The 13,930-nt window shown below is 48.9% G+C and overlaps 1 pseudogene; it reads left to right on the forward strand.

The window, feature by feature from the left end:
• Window positions 1-13,930, forward strand: part of LOC147118953 (uncharacterized) — a 69,818-nt pseudogene that overhangs the window by 16,704 nt on the left and 39,184 nt on the right.

The raw sequence follows: 13,930 nt of genomic DNA on the forward strand, positions 1-13,930 counted from the left end.
GGAATTTACACAGTTGAGGGTCGGCGCTCCCAGTGGAGAGTTTGTGCAGATCCAGCAGACTCTGGTCGACATTCTTCTCCATCTGCAGGGCTCTCTGCATCACCGAGCGGAGCCTCCCGCTCTCCCAGCTGAACAAATGGACTGTAAAGAAGCTTAAAAAAACCCTAGGTTAATTTTTTAAAACTTATCAAATTAAATTAAAATCACATTGGCCGGGGTGATGATGCACTCCAGTCCCCGCGGCGCCCACCGGTCTCGGAAGGCCTCAAGCGTGCCGGTGGACACCGCGTGCTCCATCTCCAGGGCAACCCGGGCGCGAACACAGCCGCGGAAGAGACAGGCAATCGGGCCGAACGACCCCCTCAACCGCCCGCTGCCTAGACCTGTTTATGGCCACTTTGGCCAGGCCCAGGAGCAGTCCTACAAGGAGGTCCTCCGACCGGCCCGTTCCCCTCCGCACCGGGTGGCCGTAGATCAGGAGTGTGGGACTGAAGTGCAGCCAAAAATCGAGGAGCAGCCCCTTCAAATAATGGAACAAGGGCTGCAACCTCTCACATTCCACATAAACATGGAACACGGACTCCTCTAGGCTGCAAAAATGGCAAGCAGCCCGGGAGTCCGTGAACTTACTTAAAATCTTACTGCACGGGACTGCTCCATGCAACACCTTCCAGGCCAAGTCCCCAATAGATAAAGGGAGGACTCCTGCGTAGAGAGCCCCCCATTGGGGACCTCCGCCTCCGCCGGACGGCAAGATGGCACGCCAAGGTGTGTCCGGACGGCAGGCGAAGATGGCAAAGTGGAGAGTGTGCAGGAGCAGCCCGTACAGGAAACCCTTCCGCGTAGAACTGAAAGGCATGGAGGGCATTTCCCCGAGACGGCTCAAGTTGTGAGGCGCCGGTTCCCGAGAGGGGTTTCGGGGCCGCACGCCGATGAGGAATTCTGTCCGAACAGGTGTCAGTTCGGACGGGATCGCCCCATGTGCCCGAGCCTCCTCAATACACCTAGTGGAGTCGTGGCCCAGTGCCGCTTTCAGCGTCTCGATGGCTTTGGCCGTGAGCCGGACATTGGCCCAGGACAGGCGCTGCGCCAGCTCTTCCGGCACCATCCAGCCCGCGGTCCCGGAGGTGCGGATTCCTGAGCAGCAGCTCCTGAAGGAGAGCCGCCACTCCTGACGGGGGAGAACTCCGCCTGGAGGCGATGCTGTTCCAGACCCATAGCAGTTCCTGGTCGAAGACAGGCAACTCCCACAGGTAGGCACACGTACGGCTCAATACCACAAACAGGAGCTGCATGTCGTATTTGAGGCCGTGCAGCTGGCGGAAGAAATACATCACCAGCGCACACCATCGAGGAGGATTCTCGACATACAGGTATCTCTGCAGGGTCCGAAGATGGAAAGTCGCCGCCCGGGTGCGAAGGCATACCAGTGCCTGACCGCCCTCCCTAAGCGGGAGACTCAGAACCGCGGCAGAGACCCAGTGCATCCCTTTGTCCCAGAAGACGTTGATGAGCTTCTTCTGCATCTTGGCAACAAACGCAGGGGGTGGGATCAAAGTGACCAACCGGTACCACAAAATGGCGGCCACCAGCTGGTTTATGACCAGCGCTCGACCCCTTTAGGACAACACTCGGAGCAGTCCTGTCCAGCGTCCTAGGCGAGCGGTGACTTTGGCCTCCAACTATTGCCAGTTCGCCAGCCAGGTGTCCTCGGCAGGGCTGAGGTAGACTCCCAAGTAGAGGAGGTGCGTGGTGCTCCAGGCGAAGGGCTTGAACTCCTCCGGCAGGGAGTCCACCCACCACTGGCCCACCAGGAGTCCAGAACATTTCTCCCAGTTGATCCTGTCGGAGAATGCGTCCGAGTAAATCTGCTGGCATTCTTGCATCCTCCGCAAGTCAGTGGGATCCGTGACCATGAGGAGCACGTCATCAGCATAAGCCGAGAGGACGACCTCCACGCCCGGCCCTTGCAGAGCCAGTCCTGTCAACCTCTTCCGCAAAAGGCGCAGGAAAGGCTCCATGCAGACGGCATATAACTGACCGGACATGGGCCATCCCTGATGCACACCCCTCCCGAAGCGAAGGGGCGCCGTCAAAGATGCGTTAACTTTTATCAGACACTCCGTGGCGGTGTACAGAAGTCAGATCCGGGCAACGAAATGCGTCCCGAACCCGAATGTGCACAGAGTTCCGAAGAGATACTCATGATCCACCCTGTCGAACGCCTTCTCCTGATCCAGGGAAAGGAAGGCGACCGACAGACCAGCCCTCTGGGAATGGTGGACCAGGTCCCGGCCAGATGGATGTTATCATGGATAGTCCTGCCCGGGACCGTGTAGGACTGGTCGGGGTGGATCATGTGGGCCAGCAGTGCCAAGGCAGGCAGACATGGCCCTGGCAAAAAATTTATAATCCGTGCGGTTGTAAATGATTTGCGGACCAAGTGATATACGAGGTCGACGCTCACACCATCTCTGGAAAAGATGACAGACTCGGAGTTATGGTTCAAAATGGTCTTTACTCGCAGGCCTGGGGAGAACCTTTCAGATCGCTGTCTGAATCCGACTCCGCCGAGGCAGTATAAAACACACATATTAGTACATAGTCATGGCTGCCATCCCTCTCCGGGCATCCAATCAGATTACAATACATTTCATCCAATCAGATTACAATACAGTTCATCCAATCAGATTACAATACATTTCATCCAATCAGATTACAATACATTTCATCCAATCAGATTACAATACATTTCTTCCTTATCCGGAAGTGTGGGCTAATGACGTCTCTTATAATTCTACATTGCTCAATATTTTCCCTTTAACCTTAGCAACATTACTAACTCATATTCATTATGCAAGCTCGCCTTCTCTTGGGTTCTGATTAGCACATACATATATATATTAAGAGTTGCCGGCGTTAGCACTTTATAGCCCTATAGTGTGCATTACTGCACAGGCTTTCTTGTTCCATTGCTGCTGCGGTTTCACAGACTCACGAGTTCCCTTTTTACCGAACATTCTATTCTACTTCAGCAATACAAGCAAATTGCGGTTAGCTAGTTCTGTACATGTTGTCAACTGACAGTCAACTGGTTCCAACTAGATCTCTATAATTCTGGAGGCTTCTCCGGGTCATATTCTCTCCAATTTTCATACTTCAGTTCCCCCCTTTTGACCTTTTGAGCAAAGACCCACATAGGTCAACACATAAGATGGTGCTACCCCTTTCATCCACCGGAGGCTCTCACCTGGCTACCAGAAAGGTGCAGCTTAATCCTGTGTGTGTGTCATCCCTTTTATCCTGATAAATTTAGAGGTTGACTTTATTGTGGCCTTTTATCCATGTTTCGTCCAGGGATCCGTTCTGAGGGTCAAGTTAACCCTCTAGCTTGTTGGTTTCTGTTCCTTTCCTTTGTTGGGTACTGGGAGGTACAGTAACGACCTGCCCCCAGTCCTTTGGCCTGTTATTCGTCAACCTGACTGTCATATTCAGTCCTTCCCAATTTCTCCTGCCTTGTTTCCAAGATTATAATTTATGACCATTCTTCCTACTCCATTATACAAAATATGTTTCTTCCTCGTGGTCCTCCTGGGGTCCAGTTGATATACTGGCTGTGGCACCTATCTTTACCGTGCCCATTCATTGACAAACACATTTTAACAATAAGAAAACACAATAAATGATAGCGAGTATTACAACAGTCCAAAGTAACCCTTGCTGTAAGGTATCTCCCAACGACCCCAACCATCCAGATCCCCAATTTCCCTATCCCGGGTTTGTAGCTTCTTTGAACTTGGTTACTTCTTTCTTGATATGATCCACCAAGTTGGTTATTCTTTCCGAGTTATCTGGAATATAAGTGCAACAATCTGGTCCTATTATAGCGCAAGCCCCACCTTCCTCTGCTGAGAGGTAATCTAATGCCATCCTGTTTTGCAAGGCTACCATACGGCCACCATTTCGGCGTTTATTTCGTCCAATGTCTCGGCGGTGGCATTGGCCACTTGTTCCATGAGTGATGACAGGAGGTTTAATTCTGCTATGGACCTGACTCCATAGACGGGCCACATCACGGACACCATTCTTTCCCAAGACCCAATGGTCCTTTTTACTCGATGGGTTGATAGTTCTAATAAGGTTTGGTAGTGTTGAACGTTGGGTACTACTCTACCCAAATAACATGATCCTGTCCATGATGGTGGTAACCACGGATATGCCTCATGGCCGCAAATGAAATATGTGCCATTATAGGTGGTGTAGTGAGCCACCACCCCGGGGTACCATTGCTGTCTGAAGTTACCTTTGTTTGTGAGGTTCCTGAAGGTCAGGAAAGTAGCGTCGGCACCCTGAGTCACATTAAAATTCTGGGAGCTATTACCATATCCCATTTTTTGTCCCCCCGTTTGATTCCTAACTAGACATACCAATCCTAATGGTCCTTCTACTCCAAGTGTAAGGACCAAGAACGGGGGCGGTTTGGATGTGTTATAATTGGGCTGGTAACTACTGTAAAAAGGGGCCAGAGGATAACCTGCTGAATCAAAGTCCTTGCGGGTGCCCCTCATTGCTTCCTTTAATTGGATCTTATTAGTCACATTGTTTGGGAAGCGCATTCCGTTTCCCGGTCCTAAGAGGTACCAGTCCTTATTTTCTGACTCATTAAAGGGAATGGACCTCAAGGGAATCCCTCCCTTTGAGTGGACAGGGACAGGTGCGCACACCCAACAGCCGGAGATGTTAGCCTCCCTAGCGTAGGTATATGACATGTACAGGCATGTGTTAGCATGTATTTCTCTGTGACCTTGATTGTGTTCCTGGGGTGTAGGGACTAGATGGGTCCATGATACAGTCCCAATTATAATTCTGATGCGATCGCACTGACACATAGTCCACCCATACAGTTAGTCATTGTGATGTACTCTTGGTTATACTCAAGTTGGTGCACTTTTAATGTTTCTGTTTTCTCTCTCTTCCGGGGTTCTGACTCCTGGTGGGTTCCTGTAAACACAATGGGGGGCTGGTCATCACCAGCTGGTTAATGACTATGTAATTCATCTTTACACTATTCTAATCATTCTCATCATTTCTAACTGGTTGTCCTCCACGTGGATAATTCTCCTCTGTGGGTTTTCCCAAATATACCAGAAGAGGCGTAATACTACATATATCATTATTATAGTGATCGTTCCTGCCCCGAACCCCAATATTAGCTGTTTTCGCCATTCATTATGCATTTGCGCATACCATTCGCTCTCTTGGAAGGGTATTATTTCTGGATTACTCATCGGGCTTCTTATATAATTTTAACTGAGTCCAGTGTTTCCATCTCCCTTTGCCGGCAGCGGATTCATTAATACAGGCAGAGGTGTCACTATTTATCAGCACCTCGTAGGGTCCTGACCATCGGGGTGCCAGTCCTGGTTTGGCTGGTATTACCTTCGCCATTACCTGACTTCCTACTGCTGGAACCTCCTCGTGGTCTTCCTTTGTGTTTTGTTCTAAATCGTGAATGATTTGTTGGCCCCTAGCTTCTTGTCGTAAGGTGTGCAGTTGGATACATAACTGTTTGATGAACCTCTGAATTCTATCCTTCAAGGGTCCCACATCCTCCCCTCCCGTAATCACACCTTCTGGCAACGCCATTGCTCGTCTGGTCATTAATTCAAACGGGGTTAGGCCTGTAGTCCTGTTTGGGGTTGCTCTTAGTCTCATTAAGATACTTGGTAATAACTCTGCCCATCCTTTCCCGATGTCTTTGATCGCCTTAGCTAAGGATTGTTTCAGAGTTCTATTCATTCTTTCCACCATCCCTGAGCTTTGTGGATGGTATGGTAGGTGGAACTTTTGTCTTACTCCTAACAAGGCACATGTTTCTTTCATGACCTTTCCGGTGAAATGTGTCCCCTGGTCTGAATCAATTTGTAATGGGACTCCCCATCTAGGCACTATTTCTTCTGCCATTACCCTCGCTACTGTAGTTGCAGTACAGTCTCTAGTTGCGAATGCTTCCACCCACCTAGTAAATTGGTCTATTATTACTAGACAATAAATTTTCCCTTTCGAGGTTGGTAAGGGTCCAGTAAAATCTATCTGTAAGTTTTCCCATGGGCCCCTTGGTCGGGGTTGATAGCTCCATTTTACCTTAACTGGTTTTCCGATATTATATTGTGCGCATATGTGGCAGCGTTTGCAGAATTCTGCCACAGACTGGTCCATTCCTGGCCACCACCAGCAATGCTGGAGGTTGTGCTGCATGTTAGATGCGCCCGTGTGCTGCCTCCCATGGTACAGCCTCATTACTTCCTGATTTATACATTCTGGTACGCATATTTGTCCACCCCTCCTCCATATTCCACCCTTCATTTCTTCAGCTCCCTTCTTTATCCACTTATTTTTCTCTTCATCTGATACTGTCTTATGCAACTCTGATATGTTCATGTTTTCAGATAATTTTGTTATAGCAGCGATACCCATTCCAGGCTCTTCATGCTGGTCTGGCTCTGTTTGTTGTTCCACTGTCTTTTTAGCTGCCCTGTCCGCGGCTCGGTTTCCCTTTTCCATTGGGGAATTGCCTTTTTGGTGGGCCTTTACTTTCACTACTGCTGTTTCCTTAGGTAATTTGGATGCTATTACTAAATCTTTTACCAATTCCTGATGTTGTATAGGTTTTCCTCCTGATGTTACATATCCCCTCCTACTCCAGGCTGCCATGTAATCATGTACTATGCCAAAAGCGTATCGACTATCAGTGTAAATATTTACTCTTTTTCCCTCTGCTAGGTTTAGGGCTTCAGTTAATGCCGTTAGCTCTGCTACTTGCGCTGAACAACTCCCAGGTAATTTTCCTTCCCGTTATACTTCTCCATCCTCCCTCACTACTGCCCATCCTGTTCGTGGGGTCCCATTAATATATTTGCGGGACCCATCCACATATAATTTCAAATCAGCTTCCGTCAGGGGCAATTCTTGGATTCTGTCTACACCTTCCATTTCTTCTTCTAATGAACAACTGTGTTCTTCCCCCTCCATTCCCATCATAGAGGCCGGATTCTGGTTCATATCCTTGTCTATGACTTATCTTTAGGTAATAAGACAGCCTCCCAGGCTGCTTTCCTGCTATTTGAGACTGTTTTCAATCATCCGGTGTTTAATAATTCTACCAGAGTGTGTTGTGTGTGTAACACGATACCTCCGGTCATGATCACGGGTTCGCTTACCTTTACTGACCATCTGGCACAATCGATTGCGGCTACGCAGCTAGGCATGCCGGCCACTACTGGGGATCTTCAGGTTGAGCAGTAGGCCACAGGTCTCATGTGGTCCCAGTGTTTCTTGCTACTACTGCACTGTAATGCCCTCCGTGATTATGACAAAATATGTGATATGGTTTTCCCATATCGGGCAATCCTAGTGCCGGTGCTGTGGTCAGTACCTGTTTTAATTTGGTAAAAGCTTCCTCCTGTATGTCTGTCCACTCTATAGGTTCTTCCGCTGCCTTACCTCCCTTGGTCAAATCATATAAAGGCGCGGCTAATTGTGAGAATCCTTTGATAAAGTTCCTACTATAGTTGAATAATCCTAGATCTTGTCATACTCCCCTTACATTTACTGGTTTACGCACAACGTGCATGGATTCTTTAGCGCAGTCAAGACCATCTACGGCCCAAGCACCCAAGGCCCTTCTCCACTGCGGGCCAAGAACGGAGAGGTACTCATCAAGGACAGGGAAGCAGTCAGTGCCCGCTGGAAGGAGCACTTCGAAGATCTCCTTAACCACGACTCTGTCTTCGACACGAGTGTCCTCAACTCCATCCCGCAGCATGCTACCCGCCACCATCTCAGCACAACCCCAGCCCGGCATGAGGTTGAAAAGGCCATCTGACAACTGAAGAACAACAAGGCCTCAGGAGCAGATGGAATCCCCGCCGAGGCACTAAAGCATGGTGGAGAAGCACTACTGGTGCGAATGCATGAACTAATTTCTCTTATCTGGAAGGAGGAGAGCATGCCAGGGGATCTCAGAGACGCCGTAATTGTGACCATCTTCAAGAAAGGTGACAAGTCCGATTGCGGTAATTACAGAGGAGTTTCCCTGCTATCTGCCACAGGGAAAGTCATCGCAAGAATCCTCCTCAATCGCCTTCTCCCAGTGGCCGAAGAGCTCCTCCCAGAGTCGCAATGCAGATTCCGCCCACTAAGGGGCACAATGGACATTCACCGCACGTCAATTACAAGAGAAATGCAGGGAACAGCACCAACCGCTGTACATGGCCTTCTTTGATCTCACAAAGGCCTTCGACACTGTCACCCATGAGGGATTATGGAGTGTCCTCCTCAAATTCGGCTGCCCTTAAAAGTTTGTCACTATCCTCCGCCTGCTTCAGGACGACATGCAAGCCGTGATCCTGACCAACGGTTCCACCACAGACCCAATTCACGTATGAACCAGGGTCAAGCAAGGCTGTGTCATCGCACCAACGCTCTTCTCAATCTTCTTTGCTGCAATGCTCCATCTCACCCTCAGTAAGCTCCCCACTGGAGTGCAGCTAATTTACAGAACAAACGGGAAACTGTTCAACCTCCGTCGCCTCCAGTCCCGATCCAAGGTCGTCCCATCCTCTGTCATCGAATTACAGTATGCAGACGATGCTTGCGTCTGCGCTCACTCGGAGGTCGAACTCCAAACCATCGTAAACACCTTCACCGAAGCATACGAGAGCATGGGCCTTACACTAAACATCCATAAGACAAAGGTCCTCTACCAACCTGCCCCCGCCACACAGTGCTGCCCCCCGATTATCAAAATCCACGACAAGGCCTTGGACAACGTGGACCACTTTCCATACTTCGGGAGCCTACTGTCAACAAGGGCAGACATCAACGACGAAGTCCAACACCGCCTTCAGTGTGCCAGTGCAGCCTTCGGTTGCCTGAGGAAGAGAGAGTTTGAAGACCAGGACCTCAAACCCGGCACTAAGCTCATGGTCTACAGGGCAGCAGTGATACCTGCCCTGCTGTATGCCTCAGAGACATGGACCATGTACAGCAGGCACCTCAAAGCACTGGAGAGGTACCACCAATGCTGCCTCTGCAAGATCCTGCAAATCCATTGGCAGGAGGCACACCAACGTCAGTGTTCTTGCTCAGGCCAACATCCCCAGCATCGAAGCTCTGACCACGCTCAATTAGCTCCGATGGACGGGTCACATTGTCCGCATGCCCGATACGAGACTCCCAAAACAAGCGCTCTATTCGGAGCTCTGGCACGGCAAGAGAGCCCCAGGTGGGCAGAGGAAATGCTTCAAGGACACCCTCAAAGCCTCCTTGAAAAAGTGTAACATCCCCACCGACACCTGGGAATCCCTGGCCCAAGACCGCACAAAGTGGAGGAGAAGCATCCGGGAAGGCGCCGAACACCTCGAGTCACTTCGCCGGGAGCAAGCGGAAGCCAAGCGCAGGCAGCGCAAGGAGCGCACGTCAACCCAAGCTCCCCACCCACCCGCCCCTTCAACCACCGTCTGCCCCACCTGTGACAGAGACTGTAGGTCCCGCATTGGACTCATCAGTCACCTGCAAACTCATTTTTAATGTGGAAGCAAGTCATCCTTGGTTCTGAGGGACTGCCTAAGAAGAAGAAGAAGACTGGTTTAGGCATTTCCCTTATAGCCTGTTTCCTATCCTCAGGAATAGCTCTTTTTCCCATACTTACATTGTACCCCAAATAGGTTACTTCTGATTTTCCTATCTGTGCTTTTGTTGGATTTACCTTAAATCCTGCATCCTGTAAAGCCTTCAAGATTTTGTATGGGGCCTTTACATTTTCCTTTTCACTAGTGGAGGCTATCAAGAGATCATCTACATACTGTGGTACTATACTATCTTCCCCTGCTTTTACTGCTTCTAAAGCCTTTGCCATATGTCTGTGAAATATGGCCGGACTGTTATGAAAGCCCTGTGGTACCCTAGTCCACGTGTACTGCTTTCCGTCTAGGGTAAAGGCAAATTTCTCTTGTGATTCTTTATCCAAAGGGATGGACCAAAATCCGTTTGCGATGTCTAATACTGTAAATATCTTGTGTTCTGGTTTTAGTCCATTAAATATAGTAGCCGGGCTGGCTACAATTGGGTATTCTTTCGGGGTCACCTTGTTTAAAGCTGTGTAGTCTATCGTTAGCCTATATGTTCCATCAGGTTTCTTTACTGGCCACATCGGGGAGTTGGTCTCAGATACTGTTTCCCTCAAAATTCCCTGTTTAGTTAAATCGGACACTATGGGCTAAAAATTCGGTGGGTAGCGCCACCAGTTAGCACCTAAAGAGGGCAGTCAGTGGCTGTAGCACCACTGGCCATGCCTCCCGCGATATTTAGCGGGGCGCTAATGGCGGCGTTAGCCTGTAGCGCTGCGCCGCCACCGATTACGTCATCGGTGTGCACAGCGCCCCGCTACCGCCCCGATCGCGATATTTGTTTGCAACCGCCTCCGCTACTCTCGCCGCAAATCACGCCCGGTTCACGGGGCCTACCTGTGGCGGGAGTGGTGCAAATTAAGGTGGAGGTGCGGGCCGGCCATTTTTCCCGGTGGCCGCCTGCCAGCACCTCCGTCCCCGGCCTCCTGATCCCCCCCCCGGGCATTGCCAGCTGTGTCCTGAGTGCCCGGCACTTCTCCTCGGTGCCGGGCTCTTTTGCCGGCACTCGCGATTGGGCATCGCGCTGGTGCAGGCCCCTCCCCCTTAAGAACAGGAGGAAGGCCTGCAGTACCCTTCGTCATCCAGTACTTCCCCGGAGTGGAAAAACTACACCATGTTCTTCGCAGCCTTCAACATGTCATCGATGATGACGAACGCCTCGCTAAGGCCATGCCCATGCCTCCACTACTTGCATTCAAACAGCTGCCTAACCTCAAACAGACCATCGTTCGCAGCAAATTACCCAGCTTTCAGGAGAACAGCGACCACGACACCACACAACCCTGCCACAGCAACCTCTGCAAGGCATGCCAGATCATCAACACAGATACCATCATCACACGAGGACACCACCCACCAGGTACATGGTACATACTCATGTGACTCGGCCAACGTTGTCTACCTCAAACGTTGCAGGAAAGGATGCCCCGGAGCATGGTACATCGGCAAGACCATGCAGGCACTGCGACAACGGATGAACAGACACCGCGCAACAATCGCCAGGCAGGAGTGTTCCCTCCCAGTCGGGGAACACTTCAGCAGTCAAGGACATTCAGCCTCCGACCTTCGGGTAAGCATTCTCCAAGGCGGGCTTCGAGACACACAACGCAAAATTGTCGAGCAGAAACTGAAAGCCAAGTTCCGCACTCATGAGGACGGCCTCAACCGGGATCTTGGGTTCATGTCACACTACATGTAACCCCACCTGATGTAGGGTCACCCAGACTCGAGTCGTCGTTGGCTTGTTCTCTCTACACAGATGCAGCCGGACCTGCTGTGATTTCCAGCAAAAATTTTTTTTTGTCTGTTTTTTGTTTTTCAGACCCCAGCATCTGCAACATTTGACCCTTTGTGACCCCACCTCATTGTTCTTTGATGTAATGTTTTCCTGACTAACCTGTTTGCTGTGATTATCTCTCTGCCGAGGTGTGATAAATGGCAGTTAGAAAGATTACCTGTAATCACCTGGCATTATTCTGTGACTATATAAGCTGTGTCTTTACGCATCTCTCCACTTCACCTGACGAAGGAGCAGTGCTCCGAAAGCTTGTGATTTCAAATAAAACTGTTGGACTATAACCTGGTGTTGTGTGACTTCTTACATTAGCATCACCTGGTTGGAAATCAGAAAGGACAATCTGGGGGAGGATTGTACAGCGGGAACAGAACTCCAGCCTGGACACAGTCCTTCAGGGCCACACTGAGAGGGGCAAACGGTACTTTGGTCTCTATCATGTTCTCGGGCAAATTTCTCACGTGTGTTCAGGATGATTTTCTGCAACAATATGTCCTAGAACCAACAAGGGAGCAGGCCATATTAGATGTAGTAATGAGCCAGATTTAGTGAACAGCCTCACGGTGAGTGAACATTTATCTAACAGTGATCATAACATGATCGAGTTCCACGTTATGTTTGAAAGGGACAAATGCGAAACAGCTACTAAGATTCCAGTGTTAGTTCAGGGCAACTTCAACAGGATAAGACAGAGACTGTCCACAGTAAACTGGGGAAATCTGTTAATGGGTAAAACAACAGAAGGTCAGTGGGAGATGTTCAAAAAATAATTTACGGTGATACAGAAGCAGCTTCTACCCCCGAGGGGCAAGAGCTCTACTTACCAAAAACCCCAGCCATGGACGACTAAAGAGAGAAGGGACAACATCAAACTAAAAGAACAAGTACACAGAAATACAATAAATAGCACAAATCCTGGTGATTGGGAGAAATACAAAGAACAACAAAGGGTGACAAACGGATAGTAAGAGCTACAAAAAGGGAGTATGAAAAGAAACTTGTAAGGATCATCAAAATCAACACAATTTATATTACAATTACAAGTGGGGAAAATGGTGGTCAGGAGCAATGTGGGCCCCTTGAAAACTGATAATGGTGACATTGTAAGTGATAATAAAAAGGCGGACATGTTGAATAATTATTTTGTGTCAGTATTGACAGAGTGGAAGAGGATAGCAGGCCGGACATCCCAAGGAAACTAATATTGAATCAGGGACGGGGACTCACCAAAATAACAAAGAAAATAATGGCACTAAAGAGTAACAAATCCCCAGGACCAGATGGTTTCCAAGCCAGGGTTTTAAAGGAAGTAGGTGAGAACATTGCAGATGCCCAAACTATAATCTTCCAAAGTTCTCTCGATCAGGTAACCATTTCGTCAGATTGCAAAATTGCGCATGTCACTCCGCTATTTGAGAATGGTGAGAGAGGAAAACCAGGGAATTAGAGACCAGTTAGCCTAACATCTGTTGTGGGGAAATTACTAGAGTCTATAGTTAAGGACAGGGTGACTGAACACCTTGAAAATTTTCAGCAGATTAGAGAGAGCCAGCATGGATTTGTGAAAGGTCGGTTATGCCTGCTGAACCTGATTGAATATTTTGAAGAGGTGATTGAAGTAGACAGGGGAATGTCTATGGATGTTATTTGTATGGACTTCCAGAAGGCATTTAATAAAGTCCCTTATAAGAGTCTGTTAGCTAAAGTTGAAGCCCATGGAATTGGCTGAGTAGCGGGAGACAGAGAGTGGGGATAATGGGCAGGGTCTCTAATTGGCAGGATGTGACTAACGCTGTCCAGCAAGGATCTGTGTTGGGGCCTCAACTAATCACCCTATTTATTAATGACTTAGATGATGGGATAGAAAGCCACATATGCAAGTTGCCGATGACACAAAGATAGGTGGCATTGTAGGCAGTGTAGATGGAAGCATAACATTACAAAGAGATATTAATACATTAAGTGAATGGGCAAAACTGTGGCAAATGGATTTCAATGTAGGCAAATGTGAGGTCATCCACTTTGGACCTAAAAAGGATAAAACAGAGTACTTTCTAAATGGTGAAAAGCTAGAAACAGTGGAGGTCCAAAGAGACTTGGGGATCCAGGTACATAGATCATTAAAATGTCATGAACAGGTACAGAAAATAATCAAAAAGGCTAATGGGATGCTGGCCTTTATATCTCGAGGACTAGAGTACAAGTGGGCAGAAGTTACACTACAGCTATACAAAGCCCTGGTTAGACCACACCTGGAGTAGTGAGAGCAGTTCTGGGCACCACACCTTGGGAAGGATATGTTGGCCTTGGGAGGAGTGCAGCGTAGGTTTACCAGAATGATACCCGGATTCCAGGGGTTAAATTACAAGGAGAGATTAAACAAATTAGGGTTGCATTTCCTGGAATTTAGAAGGTTAAGAGGTGATTTGATTGAAGTTTTCAAGAT

This window comes from Somniosus microcephalus, chromosome 4 (genome assembly GCF_052327205.1).
Source record: "Somniosus microcephalus isolate GS21.2 chromosome 4, FLI_Smic_1.0, whole genome shotgun sequence".
Lineage (NCBI taxonomy): Eukaryota > Metazoa > Chordata > Chondrichthyes > Squaliformes > Somniosidae > Somniosus > Somniosus microcephalus.